Source organism: Nycticebus coucang, chromosome 17 (genome assembly GCF_027406575.1).
Source record: "Nycticebus coucang isolate mNycCou1 chromosome 17, mNycCou1.pri, whole genome shotgun sequence".
NCBI classification, from domain to species: domain Eukaryota; kingdom Metazoa; phylum Chordata; class Mammalia; order Primates; family Lorisidae; genus Nycticebus; species Nycticebus coucang.
This window is the reverse complement of record NC_069796.1, coordinates 38,874,362-38,890,603: the sequence shown is the minus strand read 5'-3', so window position 1 is coordinate 38,890,603 and position 16,242 is coordinate 38,874,362. Positions and strand designations below refer to the sequence as shown.

General features: G+C 44.9%; 1 protein-coding gene and 1 long non-coding RNA gene across 6 annotated transcripts in view; one reads left to right on the top strand and one right to left on the bottom strand.

Moving 5' to 3' along the window:
- CYSTM1 (cysteine rich transmembrane module containing 1) overlaps positions 1-16,242 on the bottom strand; it is a 138,516-nt gene that overhangs the window by 64,144 nt on the left and 58,130 nt on the right. Inside the window, exon 1 of one of the 4 annotated variants that reach the window (XM_053566496.1) lies at positions 976-996. The exons of 1 other annotated variant lie outside the window; for it this stretch is intronic. The gene's annotated coding sequence lies outside the window, so the exon portion shown is untranslated. Of the gene's footprint in view, positions 1-160; positions 546-669; positions 816-975; positions 997-16,242 lie in introns of those variants that run through there. 2 more of the 4 variants (XM_053566493.1, XM_053566494.1) reach the window with 2 other exon arrangements.
- Positions 827-4,637, top strand: LOC128568708 (uncharacterized). 2 transcript variants are annotated; one of them, XR_008375200.1, is made up of 3 exons: positions 827-958; positions 3,828-3,926; positions 4,243-4,637. It is a non-coding gene; the product is annotated as an uncharacterized LOC128568708 (long non-coding RNA). The 2 variants fall into 2 exon arrangements; XR_008375199.1 differs by having other exon boundaries at positions 895-1,033.

Here is a 16,242-nt window from a genome sequence, read left to right as displayed (position 1 = left end):
CCTACTCTTTCAACCCCCGCCTCTGCCACCAGATTAGTCCCCACCCCTCAGGACACGGCTCAGATTTCACCTTCCCTAAAAGGTGTACTCCGATCCCAAACCACCACTATCAAAATCAGCGAGGAATAGCTTTTTCTCCCGCACCACCTTCTCTGATTACCCCTGCCCCGCAGGCGCTGGTTTTGCGTCCCAATCTACTTCTAGTCTGCCTCCGGCCCCTGTTCCCACCGCGGGGCTCCGACTGGCCTCCAGCCCTCAGCTGGCCCAGCTCGGAGCCTTGTAGCAGCGCCTCAGAAATAGCAGCCCAAAGCGAAGAAATCCAGAAGCCTCCCGCAGGCGTCCCGCGAGACGGGGTGTGGCGGACTCCGCTCCGAGCCGGCCGACTCCTCCTGAGGCGAGAGCCGCAGAATCGCGGGGCACCTTAGTCCACTCGGAGAGGCCGGGCGGCCGGCGCCGGGCCGGAGAGCCCAACAGCAGTCGCCGGGCGCCGGGAGGGCAGCTGGCGGGCTGCAGCCGTTCCCTGGCTCCTGGCTCTACCCAGGGGCGGCGCGCGCCCCGGACGGCTCCCGCGGCTCTCTTTGGGGAGCTCCGGGAAGTGGGACGCACCCTGTCCCCGCTTCACCCCTCCCTGGTCCCAGCTTGGCCCGACCCGGGGCTGCCGCGCCTCACCTCTCCTCTACACGGACCGGCTGGATCGTGGTGAGGTCCGGAACTGAGGAGACACAACACCACCACCCTAGACTCGCCGCACCTGTCTGGGAGCAAGTAGGGAGCTGCCGCGCCTGACGTCACCGCGGCCCTGAGAGCTGCGAGCCGGGAGTCACCTGATCACCCTGGCAACGCGCACGGGGCGGAGCGAGGCGAGAGGCGGCGTCACAGCACAAGCCCCGCCTCCAGGCGCGGGCCTCCAGGCGCCGCCCGGAGCGCTCAGGGGCAGTAGGCGCCGCCGGGACGCGAGGTTGGCTTCTAACTTACCTGCGCCGGCCTCTGAGCGGGATGGATACCTGAGACGCCCATAGGGCACCTTCCTCAGGTTGGATTGGTTGTCTGAGACTCCGACAGATACTCTCTCGCTGCTAGTGCAAACGTCTGGGAGACAAGGCCAGGGTCCCTACGTGATCTTGTTGAGGGTGTGGCACGCAGGGTTTTCTATGGGCTGCTGCCTCCACGTGACTCTAGACCCAGCTAAATTTGGGGGCTTACTCCCGGAGCTGTACCTGAGAGGACGGGGGCTGGGGCTGATAACTGGATTGCTCTCTCTGGCACCTTACCCCTATAAACCTTGCAGCAAATAGTACACCCAATACTTAAAGAGTGTGATAAGACTTCATTCTTATCCAGAGAGGGAATGGGAGAGGTTGGAGCCCAGCCTGGGACAGAAGGTCTCTGTCTCCTATTCCAACAGAAAGAGAAATTACTGAAAAGCTCCTAGAGCAAGGCCTAGAACAAGCTTGCAAGCCCTACTTACAAAATTTTTTATTTTTCATTTTAGAAATTAACTTTCTGTATTACTCTCCTTGTTTGCTATAATGGGATGCCTACCTACACTTTCAAAATAAAACTTTAACATCCAATGGTCTCAGTTTGAAAGCCCCTGCTGATCTCATCCCTTCTATTCTTGCTGACTGATTTTCATTTAAGTTTTACTCTTCTAATCTCTGCACTGCCATGAAGGTTTCGTATATGTTGTCCCTCCCTCTCAGAGTATGGAATCTTAGACCTGGAAGTTAGATTACAATCAACTTCTAGTGAGCACCTTTTGGTGTCAGGCAATGCCAGGTTGATTGGGACATGGTCCTTGAAGATCAAGAGTGCCTGGGGAGTACATCTCATATCCAAGTGCCATTTGCACTGTTTATTATTTACTTATACTGTTTATTATTTACTTAAAAGTGGCATTTTTTTGCCTTTAAATATTTACTTTTATAAGAAATTAGCATATAAATAGAAAAGAAGATGTGAAAGGTAAAGAACCATGGCTCTATCCAGGGGTCCTCAAACTGGTGTGGTGTGATTGTATTTATTCCCGTTTTGTTTTTTTTACTTCAAAATAAGATATGCATAAGGAAATAAGATGTGCATAGGAATTTGTTCATAGTTTTTTCTTTTTTAACTATAGTCTGGCCCTCCAATGGTCTGAGGGACAGTGAACTGGCCCCCTGTTTAAAAAATTTGAGGACCCCTGCGAACTGCGCTAATAGGAGAGAAGAGATTGCCAAGGAGCAGAAAAGAGTGGGTAGGAAGATGGTGGGAACAGGACAGAGGCAGCCAGACCTGGGGTGTTCGGCAGATCTAGGGAGGGGTTTTGAGGGTAGGAGGAGTTGGGCCAAAATAAGATTTGAGAGATCCAGTGGAGGAAGAAAGTGGTGAGAGCAGAAAGAATGGAGGAGGGATTGGAAAGAAAGGAGAAATAGGCAATGGTTTGAGAAGTGGTTGCAGAAATAGAGGGCAAGGAGAGACCTAGGAAGGTGTGCTAAGAGAAGGCAGCTAAAAGACTATAAAAGGAAAGACTGAGGGGAAGGAAGAAGCAGGTGGGGTGAATCTGGTGCATCTGACATCTCAGGACCAGGCAGTAGGTGGTGTCCTTCAGAGGCTGGCAGAGAAGAGCAGCATTATCTGTTAACTCTGGTGTGAAGGTAATCCATGCATATCCCCAAACTATCTTTGAATGATTAGGAGCAAGAGCTACCCTCTGCAGAACACTGATGCAGAGGGAAGAGCAGAAATGGACACATCCATAACTACACTCTTGACAGTACTCATCAAGACTGTAAGGCTGGGCGGCGCCTGTGGCTCAGTCGGTAAGGCGCCGGCCCCATATACCGAGGGTGGCGGGTTCAAACCCGGCCCCGGCCAAACTGCAACCAAAAAATAGCCGGGCGTTGTGGTGGGCGCCTGTAGTCCCAGCTACTCGGGAGGCTGAGGCAAGAGAATCGCTTAAGCCCAGGAGTTGGAGGTTGCTGTGAGCTGTGTGAGGCCACGGCACTCTACCGAGGGCCATAAAGTGAGACTCTGTCTCTACAAAAAAAAAAAAAAAAAAAGACTGTAAGGCTTTTTGGCTAGAAGGTTTTCCAGACCCTTGGTGTATGCCTCCATGCTTCTAATCTGGGCAGGGCAAGGAGGAAGGGAGAGGCAATTGCCTTGAAGAAAGGGAAGCTACTCACAATAGCTAGATATGGCAGCTGGAACATTTGGGGACTATATTGGGGAGAAAAGAGGTTAGGATATATTTTCAATAACGTCCCTGTACACTTCCCTTTTTCTGAGTTGGTTGGGTGAGGGCATAACTATCAAAGGAAAAACAGAACATTTCTCACCTTGCTGAGAGTGTCATCAGGTAGGTAAAAACTCGAACAGTATTGTTGCTGGCAGCATCCAAGAACAGAGAGTTGGCCAGAGAGCACATCCCACATGGCTCTTCTCTAGGATTTTGACCTCAAGTCTCAGGACTAAGCAGTGGGCCAGATGTAGAAGTTGCCAGAGTTTCATCATTTCTTCACAATAGCAGTGAGTTTCCATTCCTGGAAATACAGAAAAATGTCTATCCTAGAAAAGCATATTGTTTGTGAAATTCAGATCCTCCAGGCATCTGAATCCTGATAGGAAGATGAGACAGCATGAGACCTTGCCAAGCTGTTGTGAAACTGAATGCTAACAGAAGTAGCAAAGGGTTTTCAACATTTGTTCATTCAGGAGAATCACCAAGGATTGTGGAGGTAACGTGGTGCCGTGGTTGGGAGCCTGTGCTCTGAGATTTGTCTACATTGTGAATAAACTTGGGCAAGTTACTAATCTTCTTTAAACCTTACCTTTTTTTTTTTTTTTAGGGTTAGAGTCCAGTGGTGTCATCATAGCTCACTGCAACCTCCAACTCCTGGGCTCAGATGATCCTTCTGCCTCTGCCTCCTGAGTAGCTGGAACTATAGGTGGGGTCACCATACCTAATTTTTTTTTTTTTTAGTTTTTGTAGAGAGAGGGTTTCATTCTTGCTCAAGCTGATCTCAAACTCCTGACCTCATGCAATCCTCCCGACTTAGCCTCCCAGAGTACTAGGGTTATAGGCGTGAGCCACTGCACCTGGTCCCACCTTTATCTGTAAAATGGGGATAATAATACCTACCTTACAATACACTTTAAGTGAATTCTAGGGCAAAGAAAGAGAATGTAGATTCATAATATTTTTTTAAAGATCCATTTAAAAACCATTATATTTTCATTGGACCCCGTTTGTTTACTCAATAGTTGGATGAAAGAATGTTTCTTAGATGCCCAGTGTGCAATCAACATGGATGGATATGAAAGAAGCATGTACCCTAGCTTGATCCTCCGGGCATCTGAATCCTGATAGGAAGATGAGACAGCATGAGACCTTGCCAAGCTGCTGTGAAACTGAATGCTAAGCTATGTCTTCTGTGCCCTTGGTGTTCATGGAAAAGGAGGGCCATGCCAGCTGCACTGGCTAAGGATTAGAGCTAAGGAGGGATGCATGAAAAAGTGTGGAGCAAAGCCATGAAGGATAGGTAGAATCTGGAGAAGTGGTAGGTGAAGAGAGCATTCTGGGTTAGGGGGACAACCTGAACACCTGGAGCAGGGGTTTAGTAAATATTTGTTGGACAAATGAAGGAACGAATGCACAAATAAACAATGAAATTATTGGCATAGAGTATGATAAGCTTGTTGGGTGCTTTATTGAATGAATGAATGAACAAATGAATGATGAAACATAAGCAAAGACAATGAAATTAGAGAATGGTGGGTATAGCAACAAGACCAGCCTAACTAGACAATTGAAATTAGAGAGTTGGCTCGGTGCCTGTGGCTCAAGCGGCTAAGGCACCAGCCACATACACCTGAGCTGGTGGGGTTTGAATCCAGCCTGAGCCCGCCAAACAACAATGACGGTTGCAACCAAAAAATAAAATAAAATAAAATAGCCGGGCGTTGCGGCAGGCACATGTAGTCTCAGCTACTTGGGAGGCAGGAGAATCGCTTGAGCCCAGGAGTTGGAGGTTGCTGTGAGCTGTGATGCCATAGCACTCTACCCAGGGCAACAGCTTGAAGCTCTGTCTCAAAAAAAAAAAAAAAAAAAAAATTAGAGCTTTGTAAGATATAAGGTAGAGACAGAACAGACTGGAAGAGCTTTTGAGATGGCAGAATCTTCTGGTAGAAGCATGGGGTCTGGATCCAGAGTAACAAGATTGTATTCAAACTCCATCACTTATTGTCAGACCTTGTGACCTTGAGTGAGTTACTTAACCTCTTTGTGTATTAGTTTCCTCATCTACAAAAACACTGGAATAAGATTGATATCCATTTATAGTGTGATTTGGAAGATTAACTGAGAAACCTATGAAACCTGTGCATATGGCACATAAGTGCTCCAAACTGTTAGCTTTATAATTAGTTTTATTAAGGGTGAACAGAAGAGGATAGGTTCAGTTTGAAATACAGGGAATTATGAAGTTCCTTGAAGTAAGAAATGGGGATGGAATACATTGTTTTGTGAAGAATTATCTGGCACCAGTATTTAGGCTGGGTTGGAAGGGAAAGTTGTACCACGGCAAATGTGCCACCCCAAAGGGTGAAGAAGGGCTGACCAAGGATTAGAAGCAAGTCTTCCTGAAAATGAGAAAGCCTGCCCACTTGCTGCTCTACATGTGGAAGCTGGAGCCTGGCATGCACAGGCCCTCAGTAACTATTAAATGAATGTCTTCAAATGCTGCACAAATTGAACATCTTTTTGGAGCTCACAGGCTTAATGGCAAATGCTAACAGAATTCTCTTCAGTCAAGTACAGAGAGTTTTAAAGCACTAGAGAAGCCCACCAAGACCTGGCCTCAGGCTTATTTCAATGTCTCCTCCCCTGCTCCTCATGGAAGCAGACAAAGGGACCCGTGTGAAAAGGAAGCCAGTGAATGTGGCTAACCCATGCATAAAAGCCAGGAAAGAATGATCAGAGTCTTCTTTCATGTATGAAAGAAATGAGAAAAAACTATACTTCTACTGGGTCCTAGCCCACTGCTCTAATGGAATTCGAGGTACATGTGAAGGACAAGGAGGCAAAGTCATCTGTTTACTTCTGGACATGGTTCAAGGCTTCTATTTTCACCTGAGTAGTGGGTCTTACAAATTTGTGCCTGTTTTTCTGATCTACATTTTCTTTTTCTTTTTTTTTTTTTTAAGAACAATAAATGCCTTTATTACATGAGCTAAGACAGGAGGGAGAAGGAACTATTTGCCTTTCTGGGCCTTGATTTTCCTCAGCTAGAACTCCAGTTCATTGCCTTCTAGCACACAGCCATCTGCTCAGCTATACTGGCCTGGTCTTGACGGAATGCATGCAACAAGCTTGCCCTGCTGAAACTGCTCCTCCAGAAGACTGCTGATTTTGGCATTCCTTTTTCTTTCATCATATTTCTTCTGAAATTCTTTTGATCATTTTTTGTTTAAAAATCTCTTTCTCAGGAGTCATCTGGGCTTCCTTCTTATGGCCCAGGGACAGTGCATAGTGGGACTCATACCACTGTAGTATGGTGTGCTGTGATGCACTTCTTCACTAAGGTCTTAACTCCTTATGGGATGCACTGTAGATAAGTCAGTGATCCTTGTTTTGCAAGTACAACACTCTGAGTCCTCAGAGAAGTTTCCTACTCCCAGCCTCAGGGCAGTGGCATTTCTTGTTACCTCCTCCAAACACAGACTTTCTATATGAGGGGGCCAATCCTAGCGCTGGCAGTGGAGCACATCCCAGTTCATACTTCTGCTCCTTGTGGGAGGGCTTTCTCTTGCCCCCAGTCATGTGGTACTTGTGCTCATTGTCCCCAGAGATGCCCACCACTCAGTGCTGGTTGAAAAGAGCTGATCTATCTTTTCAAATTCCAATTTGCTAGTTAGGAATGTCTCCATTTTAAGTGCTGAAGCACAATCACAAATTAGTTTAAGAAAGAGGGAGAGATAACGTATTGTTCGTGAAACTAAAAATCCAGGGGTAAATGAGGTATAGCTGGCTCCAGGGCCCTTTATTAAAAGGATTTGTTCTGTAAAATCTGGATTCAGTTAAAAGGCTGCATTCAAGGATTGGGAAAGCCAAACTCTTGCTTTTTGTGTGGCTTTGGCCAGGGGATGTGACACATTGGCTGATTCCATGTTCTTTTCTGGCGCCGGTGGTGAACTCAGCCTCCTCTAAATCCCACAGTTGAAAGTGTGGAAGGAATGGCTTCCCAAGGAAAACTGAAGTTTAGTTACCAGAAATTGGAATGGATGCTGAGCAAATAAAAAACACAGCTGACCCCTACAGGCCACCAGTGCTAAAACCACAAGCCTATTGGAAGCTCCTGTGGGTTCCTGTAATATAACGTTCCAACTGGCTTGAATTCACTTGAGAAGCAGCTCACCTCTTGTATTTCCAGGAAAATTACATTTAATAGGGAACAAACTCTGCCACTCAGAGGCTGAGCCATGTTGAGATCATGACACAGGACCTGCCATTGGTTTTACCTAAATGCATTTTTATTCTGAAAGTATTATTTTTGAGGAAAAAGTTTCAGGGAGCACTTAATGCTTTAAATGGGTTTGTACAGTACCTTGAATTCTCAAGATGCATGGCCTAAATGCATTAATTGTGACTTTTTTGAGCACTGATTCCTGAAGTTCACTGGCCTTCTGATAGTGATCTTAGAAAATCATTGCGTAGAATATAATTTTTTTCCAGGCTGTGACTCAACTAACAATAGTAATGAAGATGCATCAACTCTTAAGCATCTCCCTGCTTTTTAACTTTTTAAAGAATTAAGGAAAGAAATTTCTCACATGTAAATTAGAAATAATTAGCCTATAAACTAATAATAACATGACATAAGAAGAAGAAGAAGTCAGCAAAACAATAAATCCAGGCTTGGTGCCTGTAGCACAGTGGTCATGGCGCCAGCCACATACACTGAGGCTGGAGGGTTCAAACCCAGCCTGGGCCAGCTAAAACAACAATGAAAACTGCAACAAAACAACAAATCCACATAATCAGGCAACACGTTTTTTGAGTGCTTACCATGTGTGAGGGTCCGTACTACGTCCTGGTAACGTAGGAATAAGCAAATTAGATTTTAAAAAATCCTTGCTTAGATTGGACATGGTGGCTCATGCCTGTAATCCTAGCACTCTGAGAGGGCGAGGCAGGTGGATTGCCTGAGCTCAGGAGTTGGAGACCAGCCTGAGCAAGAGTGAGACCCCATCTCTAAAAAAATAGTCAGATGTCGTGGCAGGTGCCTATAATCTCAGCTACTAGGGAGTCTGAGGCAAGAGAATCACTTGAGCCCTAGAGTTTGAGGTTGCTGTGAGCTGTGATGCCACAGCACTCTACTCTGGGTGACAAAGTGAGACTCTGTCTCAAAAAAAAAGAAAAATCCTTGCTTATATGGGCCTGGTGTGGTGGCTTATGCATGTAATCCTAGCACTTTGGAAGGCCAAAGTGGGAGGATCACTTGAGGCCAGGAGTTCAAGACCAGCCTGGGCAACATAGTGAGACCCATCTCTACAAAAAATAATTTAAAAAATCAGCTAGGCATGGTGATGCAACTGTAGTTCTAGCTACTTGAGAGGCTGAGGCAGAAGGATGGCTTGAGCCCAAGAATTTGGGCTGCAGTGAGCTGTGATTGTGCTACTGCACTCCAGCTTGGGTGACAAAGACCTTATCTAAAAAAAAAAAAATCCTTGCTATCTGAAGCTTACATTATGGTAGGTGTGTCCAATTGTATTTATATACCATCTTCAAGTCTCCTCTGTGTCACTGACAAGAAATAGTACTATATACCAATGAACATGTGTGACAAATCCTCAATCAGTGCTTCCTCTTTGCTGGTCTTTCTGCCAGTGCTCTGCACACATCATCTTATTATCTCCTTCCTATGGATTAAAAATAGCTTTCAGAGAGATGTAGACACCTGTTCAAGGAGCCACAGGAAGTAATTTGTGGAACCAAGACTAGACCCCCTGTATCTGTATCTGTCTTTTAGCTTGAACTTTCTTTTACAGTGTGGATGGGGGATTGTGGGGAGTGGTAGGGACTATGGTGAACTAGAGAACAAGATCTGTGCAAAGGGAGCAACTATTCTTGAGGTCCAGCCACTTGTCACAGGGAATACGGCTCAGTGTGGCTAGGTTTTCTGATTTTTCAAGAGAAGCCAGCAAACAGAATTTTGACACGAAAACCAGTTTTCAAAACACCATGAAAGCCAAACAAAATCTGTGTGGGTATAATTCAGGCCCCTCTATAAGACGTCATACTGTGTCCAGGATGGTTAGTGGGGAAATAGGATTGTAGATAGCATTCTTGAAACTAAAAATGGATAGAAAACTGCAAATACATCGGTGGTGCTTACACAAACTGTTTCTCAGGATGACTTTCAAAGACCAGGTCGAAAAATGGGGCCCTTATTTCCAAAAACAGCAAAGTCCTTAATGAAAGGTAACAAGGACAGAGCACCTAGCGCACTCCAAACTTCACTAGTGGGGTGGGGGGGAGTTGGCATAGAACCATCTTATACTGGGCTGACAGGCCATGCTTATCTGAAAGGGAAAATTTATCTTCAGGGCAGGCTTCATGTTACATCTGAGGCTCTAATAATGATCATTATGTTGTCAGCATACAAGATGTGGTTCAAAATAATTCTCCTAAAAGTCACATTCTACTCACTTCCTGGTCCCTCCTTGCCTCCTCCACTCTGTGGCCTCCCACACTCAGCAAGCCTTTCCTTTTCCCCACCCATCTGCCAAGGGATGGCAGCCACAGCTCATCTGGAGGTCTCATCATCTTGGTGGTCTGTAACTGGAATGGAGTTGGTCATCTGGTGGTGACAGCTCCTCTTCCTGGCCTGGCCTTTAGCGGGAGAGAGCTTCCAAGTTTAAAAATATCTGCACCATCAACAGACTGAAACTCTACAAGACTATTGTCTTAAAAGTGGAAAGGAATTCCCATCTTCTTGATCTTAATAAGATCAGAAAATCTCTGTTTACTATAAGAATTGTTTCAGAAAGGGAAATGAAATCTGGCACATGAAAAAATTCTCGTTTCTATCTGCTCTTAAGATAGTAACTTTGCAGCCATATGCCATGTGTATTTCATCATAGCAAAGCAGTACTGGAGTGCACTGGGGACAGATTTGCTATCGCTGCTGCTGCTGCTCCCGCCTTCACTACCTCCTTCTGTTGCTTGGATAAAGCGGAGGCAGGAGGCACTATTGTGAGATTCTTAGAAGATCCAGACAAGCACTCCTGGCAGGGACCCTACATCTTGGTTCACACCAGGAGACTCCAAATCTCAGGAGTCTTTGGGTCCTTTGGGTCTTGGTAACGTTTTTGGAAGACACATGAGAAGGAGTTAGATGCCTTCTGAAAGGGATGAGACAAAAGAAACTTGTATTCCTTCCCCCAACCTTTGGTTGGAAGATCATTTAAGATTAAGGAATGAAGGGCAGCGCCTGTGGCTCAAGGACTAGGGCACTGGCCCCATATAGGGGAGGTGGTGGGTTCAAACCTGGCCCCGGCCAAAAAACTGCAAAAAAAAAACCATTAAGGAATGAAGTGACTTCTCCCACTGAAGCAGGGAGGGAGGTGGGCAATGCTATGATTAGGAATGCCCCGAGACCTGTGTTCCAGCCCTGGTTCTCCTACATCCTGACCTTGGGACTCAGTACAATTTACTAAGCCTTTCTGAGCCCCACTTTCTTCATCTACAAAATGGGAAAAATATTAGGGCCAGCCATATACAGCTGCTTATGAGAGTTAATGAGGTGCTATGCTGTGTGGTAGGAACTGTTCTCTAGGTGTAGAAATTGTTCTCCAGGTCCCTGCAGCCACCCGTCATTCCCTCCTTGCCTTCCTACCACACTGTAGGAAAGGATGCAAGTGAAAGGGCAAGTCTAAGTTCCATTCTTAGCCCCATCACTTACTTATGTGGCTCCATGGGCAGGGGTTCAGGCATCATTGTTATATCTGGTGACCAGGGCTCCTGTATCACAATTCTTCAGCCAGCGTAGTAAAGATACATGCTACCTTTGCTCCCATCAAATCCAGAGCCTTACTTTTTTTAGATGCCACCTTTGCCTGAATCCCTGAGCTGCTTTAGCCATAGTCCAGGGGACAGTGTGCCCAGTCTGCTCCCCTCCCAGGGCCCCGGAGAGACCAAATCGGCAGCTTGGGAAGTGTAGAGTGCACCTGCTTTAGAGTGGGAAGTGTCATTTTATTTATGTGTGCAGATCCCTGGGCTTTGTCTTAGACCCATTGCTTCTGAATCTCCAGAGGCCAGGCCTAAAGGAATCTTCAGGTTTAACAAACCCTCCATGGGAGCAGATGCACATCAAAGTTCATATTTATGGTCCTCTGATGCCTCATACTCTAGAGATCTTTTCCTCAACCTGGACAGCCCCAATCACCTCTTGACAAAGTTTGGCCCCACTCCCTGCCCTGTCTGCCCTGTTCAGTCTTTCTCTCCTTATCTGACACCAGAAAACATGGCCCTGAATTGCCTTTATTTGATTATGTATTTCTGTCCCACTAGACCATGCATTTTATTCACTTTAAATTCCAAAACTTTTTTTTTTTTTTTGAGACAAGGTCTATCTCTGTCACCTGTCATCTTCATGGTTCACTGCAGCCTCAAATTCCTAGGCTCAAATGATCCTCCTGCCTCAGACTCTTAAGTAGCTGGGACAATAGGTTAAAGCCACTGCACCCAGCTAATCAAATTCCAAAACTTTATCAAAGCTTAAGGCCCTGCATAATCTGGCTCCTATCCACATCTCCACCCTGCCTCCAACCACTCTCTGCCTTACCCACTTTGCCCAGTTACAGTGGCCTTTGGACTATTCCCAATGTTACCAAGCTCCTTCCTGATTTTGGTCCTTTGTTCCGATAGGGCCCTTTCCCTACAATGCCCTCCCCTCTTGACATGCAGATCTTTGCTCAAATGTCACCTCTTCAAGGCCAGTCAATCAGAAGTAGTTTTGCTTGTTCTAGAACTTCATTTAAATGTAATCATATATTGTATACCCTCTGTCTGGCTTCTTTTATTCAGTATGCTGAATAAAACATTATGATGTTTTTGAGGTTTATTCATGTTGTTGCATTTATCAGTATTTTGTTCCTTGTTACTGCTGAGTAGTATGCTATTATATGGATATACCACAATTTATCTGTTCACCTGCTAATGGACACCTGGGCTATTTCAAGTTTGGTTATAATGAATAAAGCTGCTCTGACATTTTCAGGTACAAATATTTGTGTGCATATATAGTTTTATTTCTTGGGTAAATACCTCTCTTAGTCTGTTTTGTGTTGCTATAACACAACACCTGGGACCAGGTAATTTATAAAGAAAAGAGGTTTATTTCCAGTTCTACAGACTGGAAAGTTCAAGGGGCAGGGCACCAGCATCTGCTCAGCTTCTAGAAAGGGCTTATGTGCTGGGTCAAAATGTGGCAGAGAAGGTCAAAGGAAAAGAGAACACAGACAAAGCAGGCCCAAACAGGAGAAAATCTGCTTTACAACAAACCCCCCTCTGTCCAGAACTAATCCATTCCTTAAAAACTGATCCAGTCTCTCTCTCTTTTTTTTTTTTTTTTAGAGACAGAGTCTCACTTTGTCGCCCTCAGCAGAGTGCTGTGGCGTCATAGCTCACAGCAACCTCCAGCTCTTGGGCTTAGGCGATTGTCTTGTCTCAGCCTCCCAAATAGCTGGGACTATAGGCACCTGCCACGATGCCTGGCTATTTTTTTTTATTGCAGTTTGGCAGCACCACCCTCGGTACATGGGGCTGGCGCCCTACTCACTGAGCCACTGGCGCCACCCATTTCTTTGGAGACAGAGTCTAACTCTGTTGCCCTAGGGAGAGTGCTGTGGCGTCATAGTTCACAGCAACCTCAAACACTTGCGCTCAAGAGAGCCTCCTGCCTCATTCTCCCAAGTAGCTGGGACTACAGGCACCCGCCACAATATCCAGTTAGTTTTTTTTTTTTTTCTATTTGCAGTAAAGATAGCATCTTGCTCTTATTCAGGCTGGTCTTGAACTTCTGAGCTCAAGCAACCTACTCACCTTGGTCTCCCAGAGTGCTAGGATTAGAGGTGTGAGCCACTGGGCCTGATTGAATTCAGTCTCTTGAGAGCAAAAACTCACTACCTGGACAACCCAGCTCTAAAGCTTTACCCACATAACCCAAACATCTTCCACTAGGCCCTACCTCCTGACTTCACTAAACCTCCAAACTTCAATGTGAGTTTTGGCAGGGACAAATCACACCCAAACCATAGCAATACGTAGAATGGAGGTTGCTGGGCATATGGTAAGTGTATGTTTAACTTTATAAGAAACTACCAAATTTTTCCCCAATATGACTGTGCCACCAATGTTGCAATTGCTCCACATCCTTCCCAACACTTATTACCAGTCTTTTAAAGTTTAGCCATTCTAATGGGCATATGATGTTATCTCACTGTGGTTTTAATTTATATTTCCCTAATACCTAATGATGTTTAGCAACTTTTTATGTGCTTATTGGGTATTTGCATATCTTCTTTTTGAAGTATTTGTTAAAATCTTTTGCTCATATTTTAATTTGGTTGTCTTATATTGAATTATAATTATGATTTCTTAATATGTTCTAGATATAAATCCTTTGTCAAAAATATGTATTGTATAACTTTCTTCTAGTATATTGCTTACCTTTTCATTTTCTTAATCCTGTCTTTTTATAATACATTCATTCTGTGATCTCCATCTATCCTAAGGCTATGAAGACTTTCTCCTTTTCTTCTAGTTTTATAGTTTTCATTTTTAAAAAATTAGTTCTTTGATCTATTTTGAGTGTGATGTGAAATAAGGATTGAGATACATTGTATTCCATATGGATGTTTAATTATTCCAACACCATTTGTTGAAAAGTCTCTCTCTTTTAACTTATAGTTATTTAGATTTTGCTTCCTTTTATCTAATTAGTATTTGTCTCCCCTATGAGTCTGAGTCTATATGTTCCATATAGTTGTTCTAATTTAAGGCTATCCCTCTACCTCTGCATGTAGAGAAAGCAGGGAAGGGACTTGCTTACAAGTTAAATCAAGACATGATCCCAAGTTTTGAAGTAAGAGACTAGGAAGCAGAGAAAGCCAATATCATGGTGTGTTAAAGAGACCTGGTTAACACTGTGTGCAACCGGGGCTGGATCTGGCTGGGACATGTTGAGTAGTAGTGTAGAGTGCACCTCAAAATTCTCCACTGAGTGTCACAGAAGGAACCATATATCCATCAACTTCAACCACCATTGGCCAGGGGTTGCCCTAGAAGGTTTAACTTCCTTAGACTTCCAGGTTGCAAGTAAGAAGCCCCAGGCAGAAGACAAGAGCTGAGCTGTGTAGAGCATCTGGGTAGATGTACTCACCTGCTTGCAACAGTGAGTACAAGGCAGGCCAAAAGGATGAGAGGACGGTCACAAGAGGTTACTGATACACATTCATGCAACAAATATTTATTAGTGCCTGCTGTGTGCCAAGCATTGTGTTAATCACTGGAGATAGTCATTGAAGCATCATCAAAAAGTTAAGCCCTGGCTGGTTGCAGTGGCTCACGCCTATAATCCTCACACTCTGGGAGGCCAAAACAGGTGGATTTCTTGAGCTCAGGAGTTCAAGACCAGCCTGAGCAAGAGTGAGACCCCATCGCTACAAAAAAACCAGCCTGGCATTGTGGCAGGCACCTATAGTCCCGGTTACTCTGGAGGCCAAGGCAGGAGGATCACTTGAGCCCAGGAGTGTGAGGTTGCAGTGAGACAGGCTGACACCATGGCATTTTAGCATGGGTGACAGAGTGAGACCCTGTCTCAAAAAAAAAAAAAAAAAAAGTCAAGCCCTGTCCTTATAGGATACATAGGATACAAGTCAACAAATGATATAATTTTCTCTCACACAGAGATCAGTGCCATGAAGAAAATAAAACAGGATAAGGGAACTGAGGATGAGTGCAGGGATGGAGGCTCACTTTGGCCATCAGGGAAGGCCTCTGAGGAGCTGACATTAGACAGAAAGTGAACAAAGTGAGGAGCTGAGCCACGGAGATACCCAGGGCAAGGACATTCCAGGCAGAAGGAACCACAAGGGAAAAGACTTCAGGGAGAAACAAGCTTATGGTGTAGAGAAACAATGAGGAAGTCGTGCGGCTGGAGCAGAGAGAGAGGCAGAGGTGTAAGAGGTCAGCAGGGAGGATGTGGCAGGCCTCAGAAAGGAGTTTGAATTTTACTCTGAGTGCAATGGGAAGCCACTGGAAGCTTTCAAGAAGGATTTTGACTTCGTCTTGTTTATGTTTTAATAGCTGTGTGGGGTACTACATGTATTACATACCTATAAGTATGGCTACATTTTGAAAAAAGGAACAAAAAAGTAGTACTATCCAGTGCTGGGAGGGATGCAGAGCAACTCTCAGACACTGCTGGTGGGGATGCAAATTGGACACTATGAAAGAATTTAGCCATTTCTCTTAAAGGTTTATAAATACACACTCACCACGTACCCCAGCAACTCCACTTGTAGGAATTTACCCAACATGACATGAAACTTATGTTCACACAAAAACCTGTATACAAATATTTACAGTAACTTTATTTATAACAGTCAAAAACTGGAAACAATTCAATTATCCTTCAACTGGAAAATGGCTAAATTGTTGTAAATCCATACATTATTAAAAGGAATAAAAAGGAATGACTGGCTTGGCACCCATAGCATAATGGTTACGGCGCCAGCCACATACACCAAAGGTGGCGGGTTAGATCTCGGCCTGGGCCAGCTAAACAACAATGACAACTGAAACAAAAATAGCCAGTGTTGTGGTGGGCGCCTGTAGTCCCAGCTACTCGGGAGGCAGAGGCAAGAGAATCGCTTAAGCTCAAGAGTTTGAGTTTGCTGTGAGCTGTGATGCCGCAGCACTCTACCAAGGGTGACATAGTGAGACTTTGTCTCAAAGAAAAAAAAAAAAAAGGAATGACTATTGATAATACATGCAACAACCTTGAAGGGACCTCAAGGGCAGTATGCTTAATGGAAAAACTCAGTATCAAAGCATCACTTACTGTATGATTTCGTGTATGTAAGAGTCACAAAATGACAAAACTATAGAGGTAGAGAACAGATTAGTGGTTGCCAGGGGATAGGACAGGGACATGGAGGCATGAAGTGGGAGTAGATGTGAGTAGAAACAGGTTACCT